This window comes from Dromiciops gliroides, chromosome 3, assembly GCF_019393635.1.
Source record: "Dromiciops gliroides isolate mDroGli1 chromosome 3, mDroGli1.pri, whole genome shotgun sequence".
NCBI classification, from domain to species: domain Eukaryota; kingdom Metazoa; phylum Chordata; class Mammalia; order Microbiotheria; family Microbiotheriidae; genus Dromiciops; species Dromiciops gliroides.
In genome coordinates, this window is record NC_057863.1 from 221,194,528 (window position 1) to 221,218,727 (window position 24,200).

A 24,200-nucleotide genomic window follows, 5' to 3' on the forward strand; every position below is an offset into this window, starting at 1 on the left:
AGTAACTCTGGGAAGTGAATGCCCTTAATAGTACTCACAAATGGCCATATACATTTAGAGGTGCTGGATCACTCAGTTTCTTCCCTGTTGCAAACACTACAAATATTCCCATATCTTCCCATCTGCAACAACTGCCACCACCAGATCATCCCATCCCCACCAGCTATATCATCCTCAAACTCCCCTCCCTCTATGAACTCCTGGGCTGGCCAGGATCTCATTTCTGGGTTTCCTGCAATGGTCATTATCTTGACACTCAGAAACACAGCATAGCTGTGTTCTGTGAAACTTCCAAAGACCTGAGCTTGACAGTTATTTCTGGAGAGTGTACCCTGCACTAGTTAGATGCTTACCAGAGTCAGCTTTCACTATGATCTGTTGCCTCAAACAGGACATAGCAGATGGGAATCAGCTTTTTTTTTTTTTTGCCTTTTTTGTTCCTGAGAACTTAAAGAGAATCTGGCCTTTTGCTTCAAGCAAACCTGCAAGGTGTCTTGTTTTTTTTCTGGGTGTCTTAGTTCTATTACTTCTGACATTTTTTATCCTCATTCAGATATCAATATATCAAGGTATTTTGTGGTCAGAACAAAGGGAGTTTCCTCCACTTAGCCTCAAATTGGATGGGTCAAATCTAAGATTCAAAGGTATCTTGTTTGGTGTAATCCCTAGTTGTCTGGTTGGCTTAGTTAGGTAACTTTTAAAGCTGACTGATGATGAGAATTTTTTTCCAAATTGGCCCATCTGCCATCTTATCCTCATCTTTCTTTTCTTTTCTTTTCTTTTTTTTTTTTTTGGTGAGGCAATTGGGGTTAAGTGACTTGCCCAGGGTCACACAGCTAGTAGTAAGTGTTCAGTGTCTGAGGCCGGATTTAAACTCAGGTCCTCCTGAATCCAGGGCCGGTGCTCTATCCACTGCACCACCTAGCTGCCCCTATCCTCAGCTTTCTACTGTTGGTATCATCATAATCTAATTGATTGAGCCTGTCTCCAAAGCTGTCACTTCTGGTTCATTCTGGAACATGCCATTCTACCCAACTGATAACACAGCTTTAGTTGCAACAGACAGTTAGACATTATACAACCTAATGTCAAGGCTGTTCCTGATGAGGGAACAGTTGTGGAATGAAGAGAGCTAAGTGGCCCTCTTTAGCATTCATACCTTGTGCTGAACTTGCTATTTCACTGCTTTCATTTGGGGTTCCAGATTCTTACATTAGTCTTTGGCTTTTGTCTTTAATCAGCTGCCAAAATAAGTTCTATTTTTTTTCTAATGTGGCTGAAAGCTTTCTACTGTAAAGAATTTTTGGAAAACAGCAGGACAGGATAATATTTTTTCGTCCTTTTTGCTAGTGCCAGCTGAGTTTAATTTATGAATTTATATACCTTTAAAGCAGATTCAGATGTCAAATGTCCACTATAGGAAGACTCTATAACCACTGTCATTATTAACAGCAATCAAAATACTAGGGTTGGTCACCAGTCCTTAGGCTATTACAAGAATAAAAATCTTTTCCATGTGTTATATAGTAGAAAGTACAATGATTTGGGATACCTGGCTTCTCATTCTGACTGTGATTAATTAGCTGTGTGTGACCTTGAGTAGCTGATTTCATCTGTTTGTCTCAGTTCCTCATCTTTAAAATGAAGAGGTTGTATCTGTTTGGCACAGATGACAAAAATGGCAAGTGGAAAATGTTGAAAGGGTTCCAGGGAGACAGGAGCATTAAGGTGGAATTGTTCCAGCCATTTTGGAAATTAATTTGGAACCATGCCCCCAAAGTCGCCAAAACCCTTTGACCCATTTATGCTGTTACTCGGCCTATTTCCCTAAAGAGATCAAAGGAAGAGGGAAAAGATACAAAAAGATGTACAGCAGCTCTCTTCATAGTAGTGAAGAACTAGAAACTAAGGAAGAGACCATCAATTGTGCAATGGCTGAACAAATTATTGTATTTCAATGTAATGGAATCTTATTGTGCCAGAAGAAATAAGAAGGCATTGTTTCAGAGAAAATTTGGAAGACTTGGATGAACTAATGCAGAGTGCCATGAGAAGAATCAGGAGGACAATTTATACAATGACAGCAACATTGTTAAAACAAACAACTGAAAGATTTAAGAACTCATCAATATAATGATCAAATGTGATTCTAAAGGACCAACATTAACCATGCTACACACCTCCCAGTAGAGGGGTAATGCACTAACAATGCAAAATAACACACATATATGTTAGATATGGACAATGAAGGAAGTTATTTTTCTTGATTATTCAAGTTTGTAAAAAAAAATGAAAAGATTTTATTGTTTTTGTTTTCAATTAGAATGGGGAGAGAGTTGGGAGGGAGATATTCAGTTGTTTTCAGTTATGTCTAACTCTTCGTGACCCCATTGGGGATTTTCTTGGCAAAAATACTGGACTGGTTTGCCATTTCCTTTTCTAGTTCATTTTAAAGATGAGGAAACTGAGGCAAACAGGGTTAAGTGACTTGCCCAGGGTCACACAATGACTGAGGCCAGATTTGAACTCAGGTCTTCTTGACTCCAGGACTGGCATTCTATCCACTGTGCCACCTAGTTGCAAGAAGGCTATTGCAATAGTCTAATAAGAAAGTTAAAAAGAGGGATAGGTTTAGGAACTGAAAGATTGCATGTTCTGTTTTGCACACATTGAATTTAAAATGTCTATGAGATATCCAATTTGATATTTACAATAAGCAGCTGGAGATGCAAGATTAGAGGTCAGGAAAGAGGTTATTGTTGGACAAATTGATCTAAGAATAATCTGAAAAGAAATTATAATTGACTCATGGGAGTTGATAAGATCACTAGATGAATAGTATAGAAAGAGAAGAGAAGAGGGCCTAGGCTAGAACCCTTGAGCACAGCCACCATTTATGGGAATGACCTGGACAAAGTTTCAGCAAAGGAAATTGAGAAGGAGCAATCAGATGGTAGGAGAGGAATCAGGATAGAGCAGTGTTACAGAAAACCTAGAGAGAAGTGAGTATCAAGGTGAAGATGGTGATCAACAGCATCAAAGGCTACTGAGAATTAAGGAAGTCACTTAACCTGTCCCTGTGGTAATCCAAACTTTCAGACTCTGAGTAGGTATAGAATGTGTCAACTTCTACCAGTAGAGGGATTTCCTCATCTGGGAATTCCTCATACCAATCCACAATCCACAGATCCAGTCCCCGTCCCTATCTGCTAGGCATGGTGGGTATTTCCACCAAAGACAAAAACGAAACAATTGCAGGAGAAGGCACTAGTATCTGGGAGGATAAGGAAAGATTTTATCTAGAAAGTAGCTGATTAAAGTGAGCTTTAAAGGAAGTCAAGGATTCCAAGAGACAGTGCATTCCAAGGCAAGGTACAGTCTGTGAGAAAGCCAACAGATAACACTATATAAGCAGGAACCAGGACCCCAAAACTGTACACTCTCAAGCCTTGAAGTATTAGCAGAACATGTCAGCTTCTTCCATCCCTCCCTCCCCACTTCCAGATCACCACATTCCATATCAGCCACACCTTTCCCATACCCAGTTACTTCCCCCTCATTCACATCCACTGTGAGTCATCCTGTGTACTCACACTCTCCATTCTCTTTGCACATTCAAAAATCACTCCACAGTCCTGCCTGAGCTCTATCAACACTGGTTCTTCCCTAGACAGTTGCCTGCCTTCCCCTGGGATTTTCCACCTTTAATCATTCCATCTCCAGATCTCTTCTCCATCTTAGCAGGCTGGCAGGTACCAGATGGAAAAGTGTATTCCCAGGGGCAGCTAGGTGGTGCACTGAATAAAGCACTGGCCCTGGATTCAAGAGGACCTGAGTTCAAATGTGACCTTAGACGCTTGACACTTACTAGCTGTATGACCCTGGGCAAGTCACTTAACCCTCATTGCTCCACAAAAAACAGTGTATTCCCCACAGTGGATGAAATCATTTTTACATAAGGGTTTTGAAGAATTTCCGTTAGTTATCATATTTAACCCTTATATGTCAGTGAATGAATGTCTACCGGTTTCAACTTAGGTAGATTCGCTCTTACATTAATTTGAAGGATGATATGGCTGAAGCTTGTATGATTGCATAATTCTATGCTCACTTCTTTCATTCTGTTACACAGGCTCCTGTGAAGCATGTGGGAATAGAAGGAGAGTAACAAAGTCGAGTTAGCAAGGATTTGTTGTTGTTGTTGTTGTTGTTGTTGTTGTTGGTTGGTTGTTGTTATTGTTGTTGCTGTTATTGTTCAGTTGTGTCTGACTTTCCATGACCCCATTTTGGGATTTTCTTAGTAAAGCTACTGGAGTGGTTTGCCATTTCCTTCTCCAGCTCATTTTATAGATGGGGAAACTGAGGGAAACAGGGTTAGGTGACTTGCCCAGGGTAATTCAGCTAGTAAGTGTCTGAAGCCAGATTTGAACTAAAGAAGATGAGTCCTCCTGATTCCAAGCCCAGTGTTCCATTAGGGTTAGGGTTCATTGTGCCACCTAGCTGCCCAAGAATTTATTAAGCACCTACTATGTCCATGTATTCTGCTAAGCACTGAGATACAAAGAAAGGTAAAAATAGTCCCTGCCCTCAAGGAGTTCACAATCTAATCAAGGAGCTGACATGCACACAATTATGTACAAACTATCTACCAATCTATAGATTGATCTATCATATATGTGTATAGATATATAAAATGTCATATATATATAATATATTTATGATAAATTAGAGAACATCTTAAAAGGAAGGTGCTAACATTAAGATGGAAAGGCTTCTTGCAGAAGATGAAATTTTAGCTGGAACTGGGAGGAAAACAGGGAAGCCAGGAGGAAGGAGTGAAGAGAGAAGAGTATTCTAGGCAAAGGATGACAGCTTGTGAAAATGCAGACTTGCAAGATAGAGTGTTGAGTATAAGGAAATACAAGAAGGACAATATAGATGAACTGAAGAGTACATGTAGAGAAATGAATGGTATGAAGATTGGAAAGTTAGGATGGGACCAGATTATGAAGTTTTTTTGGGGGGGGGGGTTTGTTTGTTTTTTGCAGGGCAATGAGGGTTAAGTGACTTGCCCAGGGTCACACAGCTAGTGTCAAGTGTCTGAGGCTGGATTTGAACTCAGATCCTCCTGAATTCAAGGCCAGTGCTTTATCCACTGTGCCACCTACCTGCCCCAGATTATGAAGGTTTTTAAAAACCAAAGTGCTTTCCCTGTAATGACCCTGTAAGGTGTAGAGTTATTATCACCAGTTAACAGATAAAGAAACCGACAGAGAAGTGAAATGACTTCCAGAAAATTGCTCATAGGACAATGAATTTTTTGAAAAATAAAAAAATGAAGAAATTATAAGGCATAGAAAGATTGTGATATGCGCTGGTGGACTGCTGAAACCAACGAAATCTTAGATTTAACTACTCCCTCCCTCAGTCCATCCAACCTGTTTATATTTCTGGTCACACATTGAGCCAAACCTTACTATTTCAACCTATTGCCATCTGCTGCCCACTTCTCTTTCGGTGTGATTAGCCCACTTCCCTTTAGGCTTAGGCATGTTGGGATGATTGTTGAAAATATTGCAAGAAAATCCACTTCATACTACACACTTTAAGACAGGGTGACGTTGACTACCAAGGGAACTGTCTAACAAAACAGATTAGAGTCTCAGTCTCACCCAAGCTTCCAGCTCTCACAGAAATGTCATCCATGATTAGATGGCACTGTCATCATTTTCTTGGGCTGAAGTCAAATGGAATTTTTTAATATGATAGCTGTGTCTTTATCACACTCAGGAAAGATATTCACTTTTATTGTAATTTCTCATGAAATCTGAGAGGAAATGCTCCATTTTCTGTGTTCTTTAAACTATTTGGGGGGTTACAGTGAAACTCCAATGATTCATAATAAGAAAAACAACGTGCTTTTCTTTGGATTAGCACATAGCTCTGTGCTAATGACTTTGCATTCTTCCTGGCAAAGAGTTCCATTAGATAAGCTAACTGATTAAAATGTTGATGGAGGCAGGGCATGCTGAATTTCAAGTAACTCGTATTAAAGATACATCCTGACAAAATCATGGAAAGTCAAGTTAGCAAGTTTTAAAGGAAGTATATGACAGGGAAAGCCAGTTTCCATAATCATTAAGTGGCTTGGATCCAGCTTTTTCAGGACCCAACAAATTCTCCTCTTTGTCTCACTATCTCTCTTTGCCTCTCTTTCTCTCTTTCTCTTTCTTCTCCTCTTCCTCTCTCTCCTCTCTCTCTCTCTCTCTCTCTCTCTCTCTCTCTCTCTCTCTCTCTCTCATTCTCTGTATTTCTCTCCCTTTCTCACTTTCTGCCTTCCTCAGTCTCTGTCTCTCTTTCTGTCTCTGAATTCTCACACAGCTATTGACTTGCTAAAGACTTAGGACAGTTAAGAATCAAAGAAAATCTTATTGAACAGTATTCTTGAAATGCCTTCTTCTACTGTCAATATGCCAGTAATCAAGAGAAAAATAAAAAGACTAAAGCATTCTCCTCAAACTTTTCACTAATCTCAAATTAAATAATGTAGAATCTATTTGACTGCATAATTGCCCTTTATGTATAAGGATGTTCCATGGGATTCTTCTTCTCTTCTGAAACTGTACTAAAATCAGCTCTCTCATTGCTCCTAGAAAGGGTGTGTCCATCAATTACATCAATCAATGGCCCCCACTCACCATCCCCATAACTTTCCAAATGAAAATACTCTTCCCTGGCCACCAGCCATCTTTGCTTGTCATATCCCTCTATTACAAAATAAATTCCTTGGGGGCAAGGAAGATTTTTTCACTTATTACTGTGCCTATTACAGTGGTTAGCAGATAGCAATCACTTAATAAATGCCTTTTCATTCAAAATACATATGTGAATGTGCATTTATGTGTACATATTTGTAACTTATTAGAAGACTTGGGTTCTAGTCCCAGCTCTGTCACTAACTAGTTGGTGTGACTTGGGCAAGTCACTTCACAGGGTCATAGACTTTAGAAGTAGAAGGAAATGTGGATCTTCTTTAATCTGACCCACAGATTTTACAGATTGGGGAGCTGAGGTCCAGAAAAGAAGAAATTGTCTAAGGTCAAAGAGCTTGTATTCAAATTCAGGTCATCTCATGCTGAGTCCATAGGTCTTTCCATTGTATCATGCTGCCTCCTACCTTTCTGAATCTCAGTTTCCTCATTTATTAAATGAGAGGGACTTAGGCCCTTCTCAATGCTAACATACTTTAATTCTGTGATTTTACATAGCTGCTCTTCAGTGACATTACTACCCACGTATGCAAATGTTGTCAAAGACTGTTCAGCAATATGCAGATTCCTGTTCTCAGTGCAGTGGTCTGTGCTCAACCCAGTGGCTGTGGCCATTTTTAGGGGGTAGGGTTTCTTTCTTCTTCACAGCACCCATGGCCAACCCTAGGCAAAATGCCAAAGTAGGTGAATCATAGCATTTTAGAGCTGGAAAGAATCTTAGAAACCATGTATTTGGCAGCTCTTCTCCCACAACCTTTCTTCTTAGAGCTAGGGGTGAGGTACACCACCCCATAATATTATGGTTACAAGTTACAGCCTTGCCTATAATGTATAAATGCCTATAATACTGTAACTGTAGGTTTTAAAATGTTTATATTAAGTGACAACAATATTGTAAGAGAGAAAATAATACTAAAAGACAGTAGAATTCAGATTAATGCAACTACCAGAGTTTATTCCAGAGAACTAACAAGAAATGTTATTCATTCTTTAATAAAGAGGAGGTAGACTATGGATACAAAATGTCACACAAACTGCCAGATATGGTTGGTTTGTTGGTTTATTTTGCTTAAAATGTTTCTCTTCATTTTATGGTAAAGGATAGTAATTGAGAAATGAAAGTAATATTTTTAAGGCATTAGTAAAACTTTTAAAATAGATTTTTCAAAATTTGTATTGAGAAAACAATACTAGAAAAGGTTATTTTGAGTCCAGAGAAAAGTTTCAGTATAGGGATGGAGTACAAAAAAAAAAAAGGCATCATAGGGAAATTAGGTTAAACTATATAATGTTCTTCATTACAGTTTCCTAGGTATGGAATCATGCAAGGAAAAAAGATTGAAAACTGAAGTGAGGAACAGCTGGTCAGAAAGGCTAATGAAGCAGGTTCAGGTGACAGCGTATAGGAAAGAGAGAAGATAATTCAAGGAGATACCCGAGTGGAAGCCCTGAGGAGTATTCCTACTTTAAATGTGAAGGGAATGCTTGGAGTATAGTCAAATCTAATGTGTTGTTCAGTTAATCATGTCTGACTCTTGGGGTTTTCTTGGCAAAGATACTGCAGTGGTATGCCATTTCCTTCTCCAGCTCATTTTAGAGATGAGGAAAAACAGGGTTAAGTGACTCATCCAGGGTCACTCAGCTAGTAAGTATCTGAGGCAGAATTTGAATTCAGGTCTTCCTGACTCTAGGCCAGGGACTGTGCTGCCTCAGTCAAATCTAAAAATAAAGGTAAAACTTTGTTTTCTTATTTGATCATCAATTCATTGCAATAAAAGTATAGGTATTAAGCACAGGTTTTATTTTTCATTTTTATCTCTTTGGCATTCAATTCAGGACCATATGTATAGTTGGTGTTAATTGAATTGAATTAGCTTAGATTGAGGAACCCAGACAGGAAAGATTCAGTAACCATAAGAGCTAAAAGTGAGGCATTATTTGGTCTAGGCTGAAACTATGAAATAAAATTGGAGACAACCACGTAAAAGGTATTGAATAAATTAAGCTTCCTTAAGTTAGATAAAATATATTTTTCTAACCAGCTATTTTAATAGGCTTTAAAATTAGAGACCTAAGAGTTTTCTTGGACTATAAGCTATTTAAAATGGCAACAAGTGGTAGGTTAGGAAGACCTCAATTCAAATTCTTCCTCAGATACTAACTAGCTGTGTGATCCTGGGTAAGTCACTTAGCCTCTCTTTGCCTCAGTTTCCTTATCTATAAAATTGGAGATAATAATAGCACCTACCTCCTAGGGTTGTTGTGTGGATCAAATGGGATAACACGTAAAGGACTATATAAATGCTATCTCTGATATTTTTATTGTTGTTGAGTCATTTCAGTCATGTCTGACTATTTGTGACCCCATTTGGGGGGTGGGGCGGGATTGCTTGGCAAAGGTACTGGAATGGTTTCCCATTTCCTTCTCCAGCTCATTTTACAGATGAGGAAGTTGAGGGAAATAGGGTTAGGTGATTCGCCCAGGGTCACACAGCTAGCTTGAGGTTGGAATTTGAAATCAAGTCTTCCTGACTCCAGGCCCAGCACTCATATCCACTGTGCCACCTAGTTGCCCTTGAATCAAAAAAAGATACCTGATGGTAGGGAGCACAAAGAGAGGGGAAGTATCTCAGCCAGGTGTCTCCATCTGAGTAGTGTGTCCAGTTACGAATACCACCTAAAGGGCCTCAAGCCTGGCATTTGTGTAAGATTCACCCCAATAGTGAAGAGAATAATTGCTTAATGCCACATGCTCCATGCCTTCATGAGTGGAGAAGTTCTTGAGAGCTTGGAAGAGGAAAGACCCTAGTGCTTCTGGCCTTGAGAGAGGACATATGGGCTTCCAGATTCTCTTCAGGGAGAGGTCCCTAGAGAGAGAAAGACTAAAGAAAGAAGCTGTCACATAAAAAGGGAGCAACTCAATCATGTTCCTATCCCTAGAATTCCACACTAGAAATTTAAGGGCATCCCTTGGGATAAGGTTGGGAGCCTTCTCTCTTATGGTTGAGCTGAGAGACCTTGCTTTTTTTTTTTTTTTTTTTTTAGTGAGGCAATTGGGGTTAAGTGACTTGCCCAGGGTCACACAGCTAGTAAGTGTTAAATGTCTGAGGCCAGATTTGAACTCAGGTACTCCTGACTCCAGGGTCGGTGCTCTATCCACTTTGCCATCTAGCTGCCCCTGAGACCTTGCTTTTTGTGGTACAGCTCATTCACTCTGTTTCTTGTCTGTTTTTCTATATAAATTCCTTTTTGCATATTTGCTATCGGGGTGGAGAAATTATTTTATTTATTTATTTATTTGCTATTCACTCTGTGTCTTTGGCATTTGATGGAAAGGAAATCAAGCTTTTAGATATAGCTTGAAGCACTTCTCCCATGTTAAGGATAATGATTAGGAGAGTGGTTTAATGCTAAAAAATATTTCCCCAAGCCTGATAATATTAGGGGAGCAAAAATATATAATTCCTCTCTGAGGAGAATAGCCAACCAGCCTCATGGTCATAATGTCTCTCTCTCTTTTTTTTTTTTTTGGTGAGGCAATTGGGGTTAAGTGCCTTGCCCAAGGTCACATAGCTAGTAAGTGTCAAGTGTCTGAGGCCGGATTTGAACTCAGGTCCTCCTGACTCCAGGGCCAGTGCTCTATCCACTGCTCCACCTAGCTGCCCCACAATGTCTCTTTTTAAAAAATATTTTATTTATCTTATTTTGAACTTAAGAAATAAAGCAAATATTTCCATAAAATTGTAGAATGGGGGAAGAAAAGATGATTGTACCAGAAACTGCAAATCTATTGCATACAACTTGCCATTCCTTTCAAATTTATAATAATTTTGTCAAGGAATTTTCTTTTTTTTAATTATTTTCTTCCCTCCCCACCCCCTGCCCTAGAAATGCCTTCCATTAGACAAAAATGTGTGTATGTATATATTTGTGTGTATGTGTGTGTGTGAGAGTGTGTGTGCGTGTGTATGTGTGTTATGTAAAATCATTCTATACATCTATTTATCAGTTCTTTTTCTGGATGCAGATAGTGTCTTCTTTCATGTGTCCTTTGAAGTTAATTTGGGTATTTCCAAGAGTCAAAAGGACTTAGCCATCCAAAGTTGTTCTTAAAACAATATTGCTGTTACTGTACACAACATTCTCTTGGTTCTGCTCATTTTGCTCTTCCTTATGTCATGCATGTCTATCCATGTTTTTCTAAGATCATCAAGCTCATTATTTCTTATAGCACAGTATTATTCCATTAAAATCATATACCACAACTTGTTCAGCCATTCTCGAATTGATGGGCATCCCTGTAATTTCCAGTTCTTTGCCACCACAAAGAGAGTTGCTAGAAATACTTTAGAACATATAGGTTCTTTTCCTTTTCCCCTAATCATTTTGGGAAACAGACCTAGTAGTGGTATTGCTGGGTCAAAGGATATGGGCACTTATGAACTCTTTGGGCATAATTCTAGATTGCCCTCCAAAATGGCCGCATTGGTTCAGCGTTCCACCAACATGAATTCGTTTCCCAATCTCTTATGTCCCTAATGGTAAGGATTAAAGTCTTCCTTGGGAAAGTCACTTGACCTCTGTTTGCCTCGATTTCCAAATCTGTAAAATGGGGATAATAATAGCACCTACTTCCCAGGGTTATTGTGAGAATCAAATGAGGTATAATATTTTGCAAAACATTTAGCGTAATGTCTGGTAATAATAGGAGCTATATAAATGCTTATTCCATTCTCTCTCCCCCTCACCCATTCCCTTGGAGAAGAGTGGGTAGAGGGGACCAAAGAGATATCTATCAAAGCATCTCTGGGAACCACATGTAGATAAACCTATGTAGATATACATAATCTACATGGCCACCACACACCATATGTAAGGAAAAACACTGACAGCATGGAGCAGCACATGCAGAGAACTGTGGCCAGGATGGAGAGGGAACTAGAAACCGTGCCATTCATTTATCTGTTGTCAGAACTAGGTATGTTCAAAAGAAAAGTTCAGAATAGTCCCTCACATCTAAAGCAATATACTTCTCTCATTTCCTATTCATTGTATTCTCCCTAAATTAGCTTGTCTTTACTGAGGATATTCCCAGGATCATAGATTTAGCCCTGAAAGGGACCTTAAAAGATTATAGAGTCCAATCCCTATCATTTTATAGAAAAGGAAACTGAGGCATGGAAGGGTTATGTTATTTGATCATGGGAGTAACACAACTAGTGGGAATCTGAGATAGGATTTGACCCCTGCTCTTCTGATTCCAATGGAAGAGGTTAGTTGGTTGGTTGGTTCTAGTATACCAAATTACCTCTCTCCACAAGTCTTCCATCTGAGTTTATTCTTCCCAGGCTACAATTTATTCTAATGATCATTAAGTCAAAACTTACTTCTTCCATGTTTCATTCCCTCAGGGTCATCATATATGTTACTAGATCTGAATGGCTAAATATTAAGCAATAGCAGGATCAAAGGATCACTTATCTAAAGCTTGAAGGTTCCTCAGAGGTCATTTTATCCAAATCCCTCATTTTACAGATAAGGAAACTGAGTTTCAAAGAGGTGAATGGTTTTCCCAAAGATCACATCAGCAGTGATTATCAATAGGTTTGTGAACCTAGCCCCTCTAACTCTGGAGAAAGTGCCCTTTCCACATTATTTGTTGATTAATCACCCCCTACCAGATAATATCATCTTCTTAATATGGTCCTTCTAAAGACTTTCCTTAACTGAGACAAATTAATTGATGAGAATATAATGGACCTCAGCAGGTTAAGGGAAAAGAGATTTTTTTTAAAAGGTAAAGAGGCCTTTCTATACCTCTCACAGTATAGTACATAGAAATTCCTACTCTGTCTCCAAATCAAGCAGTCCTGATGATGGCTAACAGAACACATTCATAAATGTTAGATGCAGAAATTAGTTCTCATTTGTAGCCTAGTGTGGGGTGTGATCCATGTATGAATATACTAGCTAATAACCCTTCTCTAACTGCTACTAGCTCATTTCCTTATTAATTCTTTACCAAGGTCTCAAGGCAATCAAGGGGTATGCTCTAATATTTTTTCATAAATTAATAGAAACACACAATTTATGCCAATCATTTAGCTCTGAATCCTAAACCAAAAAAGATTCTTTTCCCTTAAATTTTGCTCCTCTCACTCAAACTCCCTGGTCTCATAAACTTGAAGAATACCATTGTTACACAGCTTATTAACCATACTAAATAATACATAGACATTTAAATATTTCAATAATATATTTGTTGTAAGAAAAATCACAGGCAGAATCATCTTTAACCATCAAGTATGACCATCAACTTCTCTATAGACTCACTTGAACCAGAGTTTGACCATTCAGCTTTCTCAAGAAGGTAAAGACTCTTCTCTGAATAAAGATTTTAACAGAAAAAAAAATTAAGTACTATCTCCTCAAAATGTCTCTTTAGGCTCTTTTTCAATGACAGTAATTTAATCTCTTCAGAAAAATACAGTTCTCTTAGTCCTTTCTCTCTGTGCCTTATATAGTCCCTCTTATCAATACTTAATACTTTCCAAGTAACTTGAAATATAACTCCCCCAAATTTTATTCCCTCTTAAAGACATATGAACAATAGTCATGATCTCTGTAGGAATGGCTATTAAAACTATTGTTACACAAAAATCCAACTCCTTCCTTCTTAAATGATCTAGATACTAGTATCATTAAAGATTTTCTATCCATTCCTTTATATTAATAGTTCCATTATGTGGGTTGTTGTTGTTCAGTCATTTTTAAGTCTTGTCTAACTCTTTGTGACCCCATTTGGGTTTTTCTTGGCAGAGATACTGGAACAGTTTGCCACTCCCTTCTCCATCCTATTTTACAGATGAGGAAACTGAGGCAAACAGGGTTAAGTGACTTGCCTAGAGTCACACAGCTAGTAAGTGTCTGAGGTGAGAGAAGAGTCTTATTGACTCTAGTCCTGGAATTCTAGCTACTGTGCCACCTAGCTACCCCATATATGGGTTCATACCATTACATCTGTAAATAAGGAATTAAACACAATGTCTCATTGTCCAATCTGGTTCCATTAATATAAATGCTGGAAGACATTTTAGGGACTCTCTAATCCAACACCATTATTTTATAAATGAGGAGCCTGCAGCATTGATTTGAACCCAGATTCCCAGGATTCCAAATCCTATGCTTCCTACACTATATTACAAAGCTTTAAGTCTTGAAACTATTTCAGTCAAAGCATGCTGTAAATAGAAATGAACTGGAAAATAACCTCAGTCAATATGAATGGACAGCTAAGATTTGTCACCCTGAAGAGTGACATTAGGAAGGAAAAATCCAACATATGCATAAGTACAGTGAGTCCCAAGCTGGAAAAAAAAATTGGGGGAGGACAGAAAAACAACAACCAAAAAATAGTGAGGAGGTGGAAGAAGAAGAAAAAGAAAACCAGAGGACAGATTGAGAACAGTTAGTGATTATGAGTAAGGAGTGAGGAAAGGAGACAACTGTTGTGTAGATGCAGCCAAGGACAAAGTGAGCAAAAGGAACATGGCTTGTTATGCTCAGAAGTGGATTTAGTAGCCTGAAAAGGGGAGTTCTTTTTTCCATTTTTATAAGCTTATTTATTATGTCCATTATTTTTATAAGTGTATTTATACTATCCACAATTATTGAGAGGATGTTAATTCGCTGCCATATACTTTGATCTTTTAGGGGGAAAAAGATCTTAGCCTGGGATCTACAGGTTAGGGAGAAACCATAAGATATGGGAGGATGAGAGAGGAATTCTCTCCTCTCTGCCCTCCCCCCAATTCAGGACATCCTGTGGCAAAGCCACAGTCACCCCTTCCTGGCTGGGTATGGCATTGGCTGGTTATTTCAGGAATTCTTATCCTGGATCTATGGGTAAATTCAGGGTACCCATAAACTTTATTTTCAGTAACCTCTAAGTGAAATTTAGCATTCCTTCAATTACAAACTTTAAGAAGTCCAACAACGAGGGGCAGCTAGATGGCACAGTGGATAGAGCACTGGCCCTGGAGTCAGGAGTACCTGAGTTCAAATCCGGCCTCAGACACTTAACACTTACTAGCTGTGTGACCCTGGGCAAGTCACTTAACCCCAATTGCCTTACCGGAAAAAAAAAAAAAAGTCCAACAACTATTATTGTGAGAAGGGCTCTATAGTCTCACCAGGATGCCAAAGGGAGTACATGACACAAAAGAACCCCTGTTTGAAAAAGGAAAAGCTCTTCATACATGCGAAGTACTGTATTTCAAATTCCATTTGGAAAATCAATTTCATTCTTCTTGTGAGCAACAAATACAGGGACAATTGGTGAAGTGAAAGGAATTAGAGACAGAGTCAGGAAAGACCTCAGTTTAAATCCTACCCTTGACTAAAAAAAAATAAATATAAAAAGCCTTAGCACCCTGGACGAGTCACATAACCTCTCGGCTTTAGTTTCCTCATCTATAAAAATGGGGGTGATAAATGCCACCATACAGGCTGTTGTGAGGCTCAGATTAGTGGTTTTCAAACCTTTAAGTGCTCTTTAAATGTCAGCTATTATTAAAAATAGAATTTGGAGCTGGAAAGAGTCTTAGAAATCAAGAACAAAATCAGGAAGAAATAGATTTCTTCTTAACAAGACATGAAAGGAGGACATGTTAGTAATGAGGAGTGAAAGCTTGGAAAACTTCACACAGTTTGCCCACATATAGTTCCTTGGCAGGAAAACCAAACCAAACAAAAATAACAAAAAACTAATAACACCTGAAGAAGCTGAGATCAAAGTCTAAAAGATCAATCAAACATGTTTTTATTAAGCACCTACTATGTTTCAAGCTGTGTGCCAGGGATATGAAGATGAATCAATCCCTACTCTCAAGAAGCTTATATTAGGATGGGCCAATTAAGTCCCAATTGCATCAACATATTTTGTCTTAGAGTCGAAGGGAAGGAGCTCCCTCTCTAAGCACTACTGTGAATGTGATGTGAATGGAAGTGGGGGCTTTTTGTTTTGTTTTGCCAATACAGCTGTTCTAGAAACAACAATAAAGTACCATCAACATGGTCCTCTCACTTTAACTGATCTTGTCACTTCAACAAATATCTATATTTCTACGCATCTTCCATGTATGTACAAAATATGGGGAAGATACAAAGATATTTAAAACCCTGGGTCCCTTAGCTCTAGAAGATAGTAAATTAACTAGTTTCAAACTTACCTATATAGGGGCTGAGAGGATATGCCCTGTAGCTCCACAGGACAGAAAAGCCCACTGTAGGAAAGCATACCAAATATTTTCTTGCCCCTTGGAGTAGACCTATGGACCTAAATTCAGTCATGTCTGTCAGAACAGGCATGAAAAAAATGAATAGCTGCTACTTGTCCTAAAGATTGCAATAATTATGGACTATTGACTATAATATCAATACCAATTAATTAATCAATTAATAGTAATGGTAACTATAATGTTAACAATTACAATCATTAGGTCAAATAGCAGCCATTCACATGTCCTAAAGATTTCAATTGTTATTGATATTAATAATAACTATTATGTGTGACAGTTAGGAAGCACTGTGGATAGAGAGCCAGGCCTGGAGTCAGGAAGGCTCATTTTCCTGGGTTGAAATCTGGCCTCAAACACTTACTAGCTGTGTGACCCTGGACAAGTCACTTAACCCTGTTTGCTTCAGTTTTCTCATCTGTAAAATGAGCTAGAAAAGGAAATAGCAAACTACTCTTCTACCTTTGCCAAGGAAACTCCAAATCAGGTCACAAAGAATGACTGAAAATGACTGAACAATAAATTATAATAATATCATTAATAATGACAAAAATATTATTATTAATAATAATAATTAGTATTCATATAAGGCTTTAAAGTTTACTAAGCACTTTATAATTACTGTCTCAGTTTATCCTCCCAACAATTCTGGCAAGTAGGTGCTATTATTATCCATATTTTACAGATAAGGAAACTGAGGTAAACAGGGTTAAGTGACTTGCCCAGAGTCATAAAGCTAGTAAGTGTCTGAGGTCAATGGTGAACTCAGGTCTTCCTGACTCCAGGTCTAGCTCTCCAACCACTGTGCCACCTAGATGCTTCTGATAAAGAGGATATCTCCCTTTGTAGAACTTTCAATATGCAATTACTTTCTCCATCTAAAATATGAAACAGATGGAGACAGCATTTAGCTGACCTAGAGAACAGCATTTCTTTTTATATTGTTCTAGACCATTCATATTTTATAGTGAATGTGTATGATCACAGCTCGATCAGAAAATTTAATATCCAAATTTATTATTATTATTATTTTTTGTTTAATAAGTTTGTCCTAAAACTCATCTTTTCCAATGGAGAAACTGGCAGGTCAGATGGTCATGGTAAACATTAATTCAGTGGTTTTTAACTGCTCCGCTAATACTGTGATAAAAGCAAACTTCGCATGTAATTATTATTCTAAAGTAGCAATTATTCATTTTTACATATCAAAGAACTGCCTCTGAAAAGTGTGACCCATTTGGTGAGAGGAAGCTATTTCAATGTAATTTTTTAAAAGGATTTTTGATCCATTTCAAACTCAATTCCCTTTAAAAAAAAAAAAACCGGGAGCCCAAAGTTTAAAAATAGTATTAACATTATAGATTTTGGTTACTTACAAGTGTTTTTTTAGGACATATTTTGTAGGTTAACTCTATCATGACAAACCAAAACTGTAATTTTTAAAATGTACGTTGAAATCCTCTTAAAAGTGAATCTAGGGGCAGCTAGGTGACACAGTAGATAAAGCACCAGCCCTGGATTCAGGAGGACCTGAGTTCAAATTCAGCCTCAGATACTTGACACTTACTAGCTGTGTGACCCTGGGCAAGTCACTTAACCCTCATTGCCTGGACAAAAACCAAAAAAAACCAAAAGTGAATCTAAGGAATTGAGGAATTTTTTTTTTACTTTAGAAGTTTTACTACATATACATTTTCATATCGTCCTGTTTGTTGCAGGATCTAGATAAGCCCAGCAGTAAGACTTCTCGAGCTATGCTTTACTCTGCTGCAAGAAAATTGAACTGGGATGAAAAAGGATGGAATTAGAGTTCAATTTCCAGTTATATTATTTACTACCTAAATGATGATAAGTGAGTCACTTAATATCTTTATTTCTCAGCTTCCTTACTCCTAAAATGGCAGTTATTAGACTAGGTGATCTCTGAGGTTCCTTCCAATTCCTAATATTCTATATCTATCATCTATTCGAAGTTAACTACTATTACGGATTCACCTGAAAATAAGATAAGCATTTTTTTCCAAGTTTTGTCTCAGTTCTGAATCTGAGACTGTCTGGTAAGGAAATCAGTAAGGTCTGAATTCTAACCAGGAAAGGATTACGCTTTTGTTAAGATCAAGAATGTGGGAGCAGTTAGGTGGTGCAGTGGATAGAACACCGGCCCTGGAGTTGGACCTGAGTTCAAGTCTAGCCTCAGACACTTGACACGCTGACTGAGTGACCCTGGGCAAGTCACTTAACCCCAATTGCCTTACAAAAAAAAGAAGCAAGAAGCTTCTTCTATATCCCAATTAGCAAGAATCTAGTAAAGTGAGTGTTATTTCCTTAGCTGTTTACACATCTCCTATTGGGGCTTAAGGGGAAAAGGAAGGAGGAAGAATCTCTCAAATGAGTTTTGAGGACATAGGTCCATATTCAAAACATTAACAGAAGTTACAAGAAATTTTTGAACTTTAAGGTAGTTATCTGGGACCTGGGGCAGACAAGATCATCAGAGACAATTTCAGCCTGCATATTTTGCTGTCTTTTGTCAGCTCACATAAAGGGGTATCGATGGGCTTCCTTGCCAATGCACCTCAGTAATGATAGCAGAGATGTCTCTAAAGAACTACAGCCTACCAGCAGATAAAGAGAGCAGTTCAGTGACATGAGTCTACCATAGATGCCCAGAACAGTCAATTATTGTTCAGTCATGTTTGACTCTTGGGGTTTTCTTGTCAATGATACTGGAATGATTTGCCATTTCTTTCTCTGGTTCATTTGATGAATGAGGAAACTGAGACAAACAGAGTTAAATGACTTGCTCAGGGTCACACAACTAGCAAGTGTCTGAGGCCAGATTTGAACTCAGGAATATGAGTCTTTCTGATTCCAGGCCTGGCATTCTATCCACTGAGGCACCCAACAGCCTAGCTTCTAAGTCTTATATATTATCCACTGTATTGATTCTGCAAGGACAGCTAGATGGCTCAGTGGAGAGAGCAATAGTGGACAGTCACTTAACCCTGTTTGCCTCAGTTTCCTCATCTGTAAAATGGAGCCAGAGAAAGAAATGGCCAACCACTCTAGTATCTTTGGCAAAAAAACAAAAAAGACCAAATGACAACAAAAGAAGAAAGCAGCACCGTGACATCACCAGAGGACACTTGCATTAGAGGTATGTTTTCCAGGCCTCATGTTTTCTTTTCATATATAAGCACCAACTATATAGGTTCTTGGCAGGTGACACTTCATATACACACACACACACAAACACACACACTACACTCCATTAGCTCCATCTTGCCTCCAGGATCAAATATAAAATCTTCTGGATTTATTTTATTTGGGGGGGGGTGTGAGGCAATTGGGGTTAAGTGACTTGCCCAGGGTCACACAGCTAGTACGTGTCCAGTGTCTGAGGTCAGATTTGAACTCAGGTCTTCCTGACTCCAGGGCCAGTGCTCTATCCACTGCACCACCTAGCTGCCCCTCTGGATTTATTTTAAAGGCTAGTTCTACAGGCTGGGGGAATAATCCACTATTGATAAGCACAGGAGCTTTGAACTGCTCTCTTTCTGGCCTACACAGGAACACCTCTCCTTAGGCAACCTCGTGGCCCCCACTCCCAAAGCCTCACTATATTAATGCCTAACATAGTATAGACACCTGACTGCCACTGTCCACCACAACTCAGAACTCACCAAGCTCAAGAAATCTGCCAGCTTCAACCTTCCTGGTAGCTGGGATTGCAGGTATGTACCACCCTGCTTGATTTGTTTGGATTTTAAAGCTTTTCATTACCTTATTACCCTTATTACCTTTCTTTTTTTTTTTTTTGGTGAGGCAATTGGGGTTAAGTGACTTGCCCAGGGTCACACAGCTAGTAAGTGTTAAGTGCCTTATTACCTTTCTAATCTTCTTATACCTTACTCCACTCCATGTATGCTAATATCTGGTGTCCCTGGTTTTCTTGCACAAAACACACTATTTCCTGACTCCATTAATTTTCTTTTTTTTTTTTTTTGCAGGGCAATGAGGGTTAAGTGACTTGCCCAGGGTCACACAGCTAGTGTCAAGTATCTGAGGCTGGATTTGAACTCAGGTCCTCCTGAATCCAAGACCAGTGCTTTATCCACTGTGCCATCTAGCTGCCCCTCGACTCCATTAATTTTCACTGGCTGTTGACCATGCTTAGAATTCTCTCCCTTCTCACCTCCAACTCCTGGCTTTCTTCAAGTATCATCTAAAAATCATATCTTCTGGAAGAAGTCTTTTCTGCTCCTCATTAATTTCTGGTCCTAATTAATTAGTGCTTTCCTCCTGATATTACCTCCAATTAATCATATATATGTGTATATATATATATATGTATATGTGTGTGTACATATATGTATATATATGGATATGTATGTGTACATATCTATATATAAATATATAGGTATTCATGTATAGTTTGAACATAGTTGCTTGCATGTTGTTTTCTGCATCCCTTCTTCCTCCATTAGATTATGAGTTTCTTGAAGACAGAGATTGTTTCTGCCTTTCTTTAGATTCACAGCATTTAGCACAGTGTCTGGTATTATTTGTAATGGGGAAACAGAAGTTTTCTCATCAAATATAGGAGCAAGCAAGAGCCACTACACCCCTTCTACTAGTAGTTAAAATGGTTTTAAATATTCAAGACATAGCAATAGGAAAAAAGAATTTAAAGGCATCTTCATAGTGGAATACTATTTCCAGAACTGCTTCCTCAGTTCCCACTTACTCTAGCAGTCCAGGTCCACAGGAAGCTAATAATTATTTCTAAGGGTTCTGGGGATAATCATGAGGGGATAAGATTCCTAAAACTATCAGTCAGGAGCCCCTATTGGTTTGCTTCCCAATGAATATTAGCCAGAGTTAATTAGCTTTTAGAAAGGGTATTCATTAAGCAGATATACCAAAGACAATTGTTATGGAAACATCCCCCCCCTGCCAATTCCTTGGGAAGTGTGGACTCCAACTTAGAAAATATATGTGGCCAAAAGATGAACTACTTATGTCTCCAAGTTACTAGAAGTATCCCCCCACCCCGCCCCAGGAATGCTCATGAAGTTTCCCCCTAAATAATAGTTCTTAGCTAGTCACATCATTAAAAGAAAAAAAATTAGGAGAGAATCAGTATTGGTAATTTTTACAGGTATGGCTTGAGGAAGAGTTCTTAACCAAACAAGGGATAGAGGTGGTTACAGAGAATAGAATAGATAATTTAATTACATGGAATTGAAATTTTTTCACCCTAATGAAATCAATACAACCAGAATAGGAGGGAAAACTCACTTAAGGAAGAGTTTTTGAATCACATATCTCCAAAAAGTTTTTGCATCAGATATCTCCAATAAGCAAGATACATAGAGTCCAAATGAAAATATACAAGACCAAGAACCATTTCCCAAAGGATAAACAGTTCTTTAAAGAATTGTAAACTATAAATGACTCTACAAAAGATTACCTCCCAGATTACCAATAATAATGAATATTAAAAGCAACACTACTCAAAAGTTTCATCTCATAACTGGAAGACAGGCAAAGACCATAAAATCAATGAATAATTGATGTTACAGAAAAACAGACATTAATACACTGTTGGTAAAATTATGAATTGTTTGTGCCTTTTGAAATAAGAAAATGAATCTCCCTCCCTCCTTTGCCAAGCTAGGAGACTATGAGTGGGGAAAATTGCCCTCACAGTTAGACATGGTTCTTATGTTGGTTAGTTTTGCTGAATTGGGTTTTTCCCACCTTCACTTCAATTTTCTTTTTATTTATAAGTGGTTGACTCACTGGGTAAGGGAGTAAAGAGTGATATAGTGAGAAATGAAAGGGATGTAAAAGAAAGTTATCCATAAGAATTATTTTAAAATTTAGAAAAAAATCCAAAAAAAAAGAAAATAAGGTTTGACTTTATGGGCCATGGCTTGAAGAATCTGAATACTGAACCACTGGAAATGGAGAAAGTAGCTCTAAGGAGAACTAGGAAGCAGACATTTGGTAGGAGACTCAAGTAAATTTTTTTTTCAAGTAAATTATTTTAAACCAAACTTAAAGATGAAGAAGAGACTGGAAAACATGAAAGACAAAAAATTTAACATAGGAAACAAAAGTATTCTTAGGAATAAATTCAATTAAATTCCCCAAACATGCATGAACCTACTGTATGCAAGTATAGGATACAAAAAAATGAAACAGGCCTTACCCTCAAGAAGTTCACACTCAACTGAGGGGAAATAGTAGGAAAAAGAGTTATAAAAATCTTATGGTTTCAAATATACCAATTAATAGAATATAGATTATATAGTGAACTAGATATTGAAATACATTTACATAAAACAGTATTACAGTTATCAGCAAGAAAGACTTGGGATGTAAAACATAACTATGATGATCTTCAAAAGAATCTTATTAGATATAAAAATGGTAGAGAAATAATTTTGTGGGTTAATAAGCTAAAGACCTGCTTGGGAAGCCATAAGGCTGAGGGAATAAACATATGGGAAATGTTGAGTATAAAAAGGAAAGGAAGAAAAATTAAATTGTTGTGGAAATATACTACATAGAGACTGTCCAACTGGATTAAGGATATTGAAAATGCTTTGTAGTGCATATTAGGAAACTGTCACAAGGGAGAAATACAGTACTAATAGGGGACTTCAATTCTCTGGATCTCTGTTCAAAGTATTTAGAAGACTTTATGAGTCCTTGACTGAATTTACTGACAATTTCATTGCTCAAAAGGGAAAGGAACAGTGATAAAACTGTCCATTATGGATTTAATTCTGATGAACAAGAAAAAAACTGGTTGGTGATAAAGAAGTGATGGGAACCTTGGGAGGAGTTGATAACATCATTTTGGATTTCATAACATTAAAGGAAAATACTGCTATACCTAGTCAGGCATATACTTGACTTCTAGAAAACAGATCTCAAAAAACTCAAGGGAAAAGACAAGTGACCCATGAATATCACTAAAAGGCAATGCAATTCAAAGGAATTCAAAGGAAGGAGAGAGAGTTTTTAAAACTATAATTCTGACTTATTCATTTGTTTCGGTTGTGTTTGACTCTTCATGACCCCATTGGGGTTTTCTTGGCAAAGATACTGGTGTGATTTGCCTTTTCCTTCTCCAGCCCATTTTATAGTTGAGGAAACTAAGGTAAACAGGGTTAAGTGACTTGCCCAGGGTCACACAGCTAGTAAGTGTCTGAGGCCAGATTTGAACTCAGGAAGATGGATGTCTTCTTGACTCCAGGCCAAGTGTTTTATCTGCTGAGCTACCTAACTGCCACTAAAAATTTGTCAGACTTTTTGTCCAGTGTCATATAGCTGCAATCTGTATTTTCATAAATAGGCCATTTGCAGTGATGATAATAGCTCTTGTGTTGTTTGTTGTTCAGTCATGTCTGATTCTTTGTGACCCGATTTGGGGTTTTCTTGACAAAGATTCTAGGGTGGTGTTAAGGGCTAAAATTCTAGCTAAACTGTCTAAAATATCTAATGAGTGGTCGCCAATAAATTATAAGCTTTAGCAAGAGTTAGACTTTTAAGCATTTATTAAGGAGAATAAGAATTTGGTAAAGAGAGAGAGAAAGGCCTAGATTCCTATCTATTAAAGGGAGAGCACATTTCTAGCTCCGCTCTCCACCAGAGTCCAGAGGAAAAGGGAGTGAGACTGAGCGCCAGTCTCTTCCTTCCTCCTCCCACTAGCCCGCGTCAGGAAGTGACGCCAAAGAAAAGACTCCTGGTCTTGCCCATAAAGACCTTCGCTTCATGGGCAGAACTCTTCTACAGTTAGTATCCAGCAGGTGGCGTTATTCCAATCGTTACAGTGGTTTGACATTTCCTTTTCCAGCTCATTTTACAAATGAGGAAACTCAGGCAAACAGAATTGAGTGACTTGCCCAGGGTCACACAACTAGTAAATGTCTCAGGACAAATTTGAACACAGGTCTTCCTGACTCCAGGTCCAGTGCTCTGTCTACTATACCTCCTAGCTACCCAATTCTGACTACATAATTATAAATAATCCCATTGAGAAAGTAAAGGAGGAGGTAGCTAAAGAAACCAATATAACTGCAGAAGTCATTCTCTGATGATTTTCAGAGCTCTAAAAGAG